The sequence below is a fragment of the Hylaeus volcanicus genome, chromosome 4 (genome assembly GCF_026283585.1).
Source record: "Hylaeus volcanicus isolate JK05 chromosome 4, UHH_iyHylVolc1.0_haploid, whole genome shotgun sequence".
In the NCBI taxonomy this organism is placed as follows: domain Eukaryota; kingdom Metazoa; phylum Arthropoda; class Insecta; order Hymenoptera; family Colletidae; genus Hylaeus; species Hylaeus volcanicus.
In genome coordinates, this window is record NC_071979.1 from 6,121,950 (window position 1) to 6,129,298 (window position 7,349).

General features: G+C 38.7%; 1 long non-coding RNA gene across 1 annotated transcript; it reads right to left on the minus strand.

Moving 5' to 3' along the window:
- Positions 1–721: 721 nt before the first annotated feature.
- Positions 722–7,099, minus strand: LOC128875346 (uncharacterized). Its single transcript, XR_008456800.1, has 2 exons — positions 6,745–7,099; positions 722–6,656 (listed from the first exon to the last, which is right to left on the minus strand). It is a non-coding gene; the product is annotated as an uncharacterized LOC128875346 (long non-coding RNA).
- Positions 7,100–7,349: the final 250 nt, after the last annotated feature.

The window sequence follows — 7,349 nt, forward strand, 5'->3', positions numbered from 1 at the left end:
TTTATATTCTTGCATAGTGTGTGCATTTTGTAGCTTCGTATTTTCTATAAATGCATAAAAGTCCGCAGTCTACTTATACACGAATGACGTCTGAATCGGACGAGTCAAAAAGTTGTTCAACGAAAAAATCTATTTCTTCCAACATAATTACAAAAGAATACTCTCAGAGAAACTCGATATTTAAATTCTCAACGGCTGGTCGCTCGACCTGACGAGTGTTCCGTATGTTTATCGCGACAGTCTTAATCATTCAATTAAAATTTGTTTATGTGATCGAAGACCTTGTCTCTGTTTCGAGAGAATACAGTGCATATAAGTTAATCTGAATACTCGATACCGCGATACTTCTAAACCACATCCAGGGGAAATTTAAACAATAAGACCTTCGTAAGCTTAGCCATGTGCACGTATGTGTTGGCGATGCTTCTTTATCGATCACTATTACTTATGTAAGTAGATTAATGGATTATGACATATACAGAATATCGTAAAAAGTGTAGAGGTGGATAAATGGCAACAGACCGAGGTTTTTGTCATCATTTTAATGTTTGAAATTCTTCATTTCATACAAATTAAGTGGGGGCATTATAATACAAACTTAAAATATATACATCGATATTTCGTGAAACTTCTCAAACAGCTATGCAACTCATCCATCAATCCGTAAATCTATAGATCTCTTTTCGTATTATCGATTTGCTTTCTTTCTTTTCGCGTATGATTTTCATTCTCTCTCGAACTTACTTCGTAATGTACCGTGCAACGAAACTGGCAAGTCGTTGGAATAAATATTATTCTTTTTTTTTTTTTTTTTTTTTAATAAATCGCCGTCAGAACTGTAATCGCGGCCGATTTGTCGTGTTTTTTTGTGAAAGCGTCCACAATATGGAGAATCGGATGCGAGTTCGTTTTCATTTATTTAATCGGTTCGTCCGTTGGCAAGGACTGTGGATCGTTCGTATCTAATTTTTTTTTTTTTTTTGTATCTCGTTCGTTGGTAACGCGTTCTCGTCGACGAAACGACAGGCACTGATTGCGAGTGTCGAAATTATTTGATCCGAATAGATCATTATTTACATCGATCGCTCGAGGGACGATCGTTTATTGCAGCGCTGTTCACGATAAACTTACGAAGCTCCTCTCATTCTGTTTCCCATTATTATATACATGAACGCTAAGTTAATCGTCGCGTTACGTTATGCGTGCACACGCGCACGCAAACACACATACACATACACACAAACACAATACATCACGTACAGGGGGGAATAAAGCTGCGCAAGGGGATCCACCCGTGATCAAAGATGAGCAAAAGTTTATTCGAGTAATACATAACGAATAAATATCGATCGACGTTCATCCTATCGAATGGTTCAATTTATTTATCGCGAAACATTTCACTCTATAATCGAAATAATAATGTTCATTCAACGAGTAACCGATAGATAATTACGTAACTTTTATTCGTTATTCACAATTTATATCTAAATAAGAATTTTGCCTGTATCGGCCCGTGAACAGCACCGGTTTATCGTGAAGCGTCGCTCGAATATGCTCGCGACTTATTCTCTTCCTTTGGATGGCTGCTGAATTATTTGTTCGTTTCGTACGTTTTGTCGCTGCACGCGACGAGCAACGAACCTTGGCGAAAAAAGTAATGGATGCGCGAGCATTTTCGCAACCAACGTTCGTTCCTCGTCCACGGCACACGAAAAAGAATCGACGCAGAGGACAGATTAAGAATTCTTACGATTATTGGAGGACATGTGGCAACGTTCGCACTCTCGCCATGTTTGTGTACTCGTTATTGCCCAAGTGGGACGGAAGTCACGGATGATTTGGCACTCCTTGTTTCGTTTTCTTACGCCTATTCGTTCGCCTGTGGATTCTTTTTCTTCCACTTCTCTCTGCGTGCACTTTCTTTTTTTTTTTTTTTCATTTGCAAGAGAACCCGTATTCTCACCTTCTGGGATTTCTCACATTATTTGGAATATCTTTGACCATTTTTTTAACGAAGTATCAAATTGAAGCGTTCTTTTGTATCACTCTTTTTTTTCAATGGATGCAGTGTTAGATTCTAGTGTCTAATTAATATTTTCCAAATTGATAATTCCAGATAAATATTCTATATCGAATCGAAGGTTGTAGTGAATGTAATGGAAAATGTCGTCGTTTCTTTTCTAATGTTTCAAATAAAAATCATGACACTTCCCGTCTATGTATTGGATGTAAAAATTAATTTCGTGCCCTTATATTCAATAATTTATCGTTCTTGTTTAAACAGATGCTCTTACTCATTTTGGTATGTTAAAGTACGAAGCTCCCAAGCCCCATTTTGTTTTTTATAAGCCCTTTCCTAAACTTTAACAAATTCGTCAAATTGGTATTCTTCGAAGGTACAATGCTTATTGTCAAAAAGGTTTAAACGTTATCTCAATGATAGATAACAAATTATTGGCTGTCTCAGCAAAAGAAGCAGATTAACCCCTTGACCTACGATTTACTCTGGGACCGCGCGTGTTAAGTATAAAATCCCTTTTCATGTTCGAATCGAATTCCTTTATCGCGTGTCTCGCACATCGTCGTAAGCTAAAGGGTTAACAGGCTACCGATCGGTAAAGTACGAACAAAAGCGTGGAACAATTTTCGGAAGCAGAGCTGGGTGTTTCGAGGCCGTTTCATAAAAAGCCTTCGTTAAGGGTGCAAAAACGACGGAATTCGATCGATCGGCGGCGACACAACGGGATAAACCGCGTGCACGCAGAGGACGATGAAAAACGGGAGGAAAAAGAACAAGGCGTGGGATGAAAAATTCGTTTTCCACGCGGTTAAACGCGATCGCGGCTCGATCCGATTCTCCATTGGCCCATGGCCCGCCCCACCGAACGTACGTTTGTGTACGTTTCATTTCCTCGTGCACAACCCGCGTCAGTATTGTTACTCGTTTACAGCAAACTGTAAGTGTAAATTGATTTGTTTTTTTTTTTTTCTTGTCCACGCTTAAAATACATTTTATACATACACCGTCTACGCTCTCGCATATAGTCGCCATATAGTCGTCGTATCGATAAATCGTCAAGCAGCAGTCGTCATCGAAAATAAAAGAAAACGTAGTATAGTCGGAGAGCCGGTGACGATTTTAATCGCGTCACTTTTAACCGAAGGTGACACTTTTTCAACGAAATCGCGATAACTAGAAAACGTACGTAAAATATACATAGCGTAAGTTGAATGTATACTTTTAGGTTGGCTAAGAAGTTCGTTTGGATTTTAACGCACAGCGATTTTTCTTAGACAAAGAAATATATTTAGACTTTAACGAATTATCCAATTTGTTCTATGATTTTTTCAAAATCAATCGTAGACGTAATTTTATTTTTGTTTCGTATCTTCTAAATATACGACGTTATTCTAACGAGTGGCTGCTTCGTGGTCGTCGGTTATACTTCCGTAAAAAAAAAGGGTTTATTTTCATTTCGAAATGACGTAAGTAGAATCGTCACTGGCTCTTACAATTAGACTAATATATCGCACATGTACATCGTAGGTCGCTCGTCGTAAAATCAATCCATCCGCTTATAAACTCTTTCCACTCGTAAGAGAACGTCTCATATTCATCCTTCGCTTTTATTGCGCTCGTGCGAATCGAAACATCCGTTCTTTCTTTCTCTCTCTCTCTTTTCTCTTTCTCGTCTTGTGTGACTGTTTCTGTTTTTTATATTTTTTTATTTTCCTTCTTCTTCGTCGTCGCTCGATACTTTCACGTAATATACTCGAAAACCGCGTATTTTCCATTTTTTTTCACTCTCGCTCGACGTAGAAACAGAAGCGCGCGGGGGGGACGGCCGGAAGCGCGCGTGAAACAGAATCGCAGCAGGAAGTAGAGGAAGTTGTTTCCCGGTCCCTATTCCCGTGTTCCCGTTCCCTGGTTCCGTGTGCACCTCGCGCCGATAACAGCAAACCGGAAAACCGCGGAAAAGGGATCTCCCTCCATTTTTATTTTGTCTCTGATAAATTCGTTGTTCCCTTTCACGCACAGCGTCGAACGCATATTTTTATACGAGGTCGATCGTCGAGATAAAATCGGTTGGAGATAGGAACAAAATCGTTGCAAATATTTGATTTCGAAACTAAAATTTTCTTATCAAACACTGCACGATTCACCCAGTCCAGGCTTCGGATCACCTTTTCTGGGCAATCTGCACGCCTTTCGAGTAGGTGATGATTCAACAATAATGACGTCATCAGACGTGGATGTGCGCAGTTTTTTGCATCCGAAGAACCAGCATGGTCTCGCAGAGGAATGCAATTGCTTTCTCGGAACGATAGAAGAAGATCCATAAATCATGCTTGAAGATAGATTTTGTTGCAGTAGTCAGTTAATAAATGTCATTTGAACGAGTTTGTGGAACAAACTTACTCAACGAATCATTTTTACATTTCATATAATAAAATTTCTTGTTCTAACTTGGTTATGAAACTGCTGCATGAATTAAAAAAGAAAACTAGAATTAAGATTCCAGATATGCAATACGTTTTAGAATACTCTATTACATTCTAAATTTCAGAATGTATTAAATATGCCGAGGTTTAGGAAAATTGTATTCGGATGGAAATCAAATGTTTGCAATGATTTCTATCACATCTGTAACTAGTTTCGTTTGGACAACTGTTCCGTGCGAATATTTATGCTCGACATTGGATATGCTTCGTCGACTTACGAGCATCGTACCAGCATGTCTCCGTGGGGAATGTCCGAAGACTCCAAAAATGGAAGCGTGGAAACACGTTTCATTGATAACACGACGAAATTTAAGTGGAATTCTTTTTCCTTCGTGTGTACATTGAAAAAATAGTATGAGCGATTTTTAACGAAGAAATAAGCCAAAGTAAGATAGACATTGCGAAAAAGGTGAAATTTATTCGAATAATGGGGGCGCCACCATTATGTACCTATGATTCGTAATTAGAATTCAAATGATATAGTACCCTATTTGTACCGTAACTGGATATATTTTCACTTTATACAGATTAATCCCGAAGAGGACCCTAGGACAACGGGTCGATACGTTGAAATTGATAAAATTGTTTGTAAGACTATAAATATCAGTGTTGCTTTGGAAACTCTAGCAAACACGTTTATTTCAATAATTAGATATGTATTGTTATGTATAAATTATACATAAAGCAAAAAATGATTCGGAATATTATTGAATTATTTTACACTTTTTCTACTAATCTGATTATTCGACTATTATCTGTATTTGGAAAGCAAAACTTATGGAACGAATTTCCCTTTACAATTCAAACAAATAAAAGTCAACGATAGCGTTATTTGAATTTAATTAAAATATCTCATCTCGATCGATTCGATCAAATATAAATTGTTGAAAGTTGTTCGTTCTTTCGTAGTGCAAGTCGCGTGTTATCTACTTGGTCGATTAAAAGAGCAACGAACCATACATTACGGATGCAATGAATACCGTGTATTTAAAATAGCATTTTTTACCGACTTAAAGTAACAACTTTTAATTTGTAACTCTCGAGTAGCTCTCTCGTAACAGTCAGGCGATCCCCCAATTATTTCAAACAACGTGCCTCCTTCGCTCACGGGAATTGATACGTCGTACACGCCCACGCGTGCGACCGACGCGTTTATGCTACCTAGACGTTTGTACTGTTCGGATAGAACACCTGCTTGCGCTATCCGAATGATATGATTGCACGAACATCGCGCTACCTGATTTACATGTTTTCTTTGCTTACGCAGCGCAAACGTGTGCGCTTAACGCATTTGCATCGCTGGCGTATATATGCGCGCTTTTTGTCTGCCAACTATCGTCAGAGGCGTATATATGCGCGCGACTTACTTGGAAATTGAATTCAAATAAAATATTGGCTATAAGAACGAATTTTCCGCTTTTCCGTGCGATGGAAATGGGTTAAGCGATTCGGGTAACAGGTATGCAGCATTGTGCAAAAGTCATAGGCCACTATGTGAGGCTTCCATTACGCTTAAATAAATTTATGTCAATGAAATAAACACGATGCATATTCGTTATTGTACTTTATGTACAGAGTCGGTCAAGTGAGTGTAACGGGGTATAAACTTTGTTAGCGGTGTATTTACAGAAAAATGTCAGAGGGAGATGAGTGGTTCAATACCGTATTTGAGTCCATAATTATGAAAATGGTCTAAGTCAAAATTTAATTATATAATATTCTAAATTAATTCAATGTAATTCTTTTTTCAAGAAATATATGACTTGGACCACTTTCATGATTATGGGCACATGTACAATCTACATGTTGTAGAATCATATTTTTTTTTTTATAAGTGCAATGGTGCACGTGCAATCGGTAGCTGCATTATTTTTTTTATGGAAATTTTTTTTCCATACATTGAACCTCAAGTACACTTTGAATCATTCATATTTATCCTTTGACGTTACGTTTCCTTTCTCTCGTTTACTGACAACGAAGTTATAGCTCGTCACACGTACTTAGGCCAGCCTGTACATACTCGTTACACCGTGGCGTAGCGCGTGAGCATGTACTCCACGAATTTCGATTAATTGAAAAATGGTGGTTGAGTCCTCGATGCTGAATGCAAGTATTCGTCAGCCATAGTGACGCAACCAAAGGATGCCTCCCTCCTGCGAAAGTAAGCGAATCCCGTTGAATATTCGCCGATGATGCAAATACGTTAAAGATCGTTTTATTTATAAATACAGATATACAAACATTGTCCGCGCCTTTTCTCGCCGTTTTGAAGTTTCTGGTTGCGTCACCGCGTCAGCCACGCCGATGAAACGTGTCGCGTCGGAAGTTTCTTTGTGCAACGTTTTCCATCCAACTCGTCGTTTCGATCCAAGGATCATTCCCCCTGGGTACGATCGGTCGCTATCACTATTCACGGGGTCGCGATTTCTCTAAGCAGATTAACAATTGCGCTCGGAAATAACGTTGATTTCGTACAGCAACATTGCACGTCCCACTTTCAACTCGACGCGATTCAAAAGTTAACATACATAACATTAATAATAATAATAATAATAATAATAATAATAATAATAATAATCGTAATAGTAATAATAGCAATAATTATTGCGGCGGAAGAAGAACCGGGGGGAGTGGGGGAGAAAGGAACAGGCTGCTGAAATGGAATCAACAGAGAAAGGGAAAGAAAGAAGAAATCCGGTTCTTTCCCCCCCGTAACCAAATCGAACAGAGCCATACAAATCTCTTCTTCCAGTAATCGCGTAATCATCGATGATGCGTCCCTCTCGCCGATAATGTTCCACGCGGTCGTTCGCAGCGCATTATGTTCACATTCCATTCTCACCAAC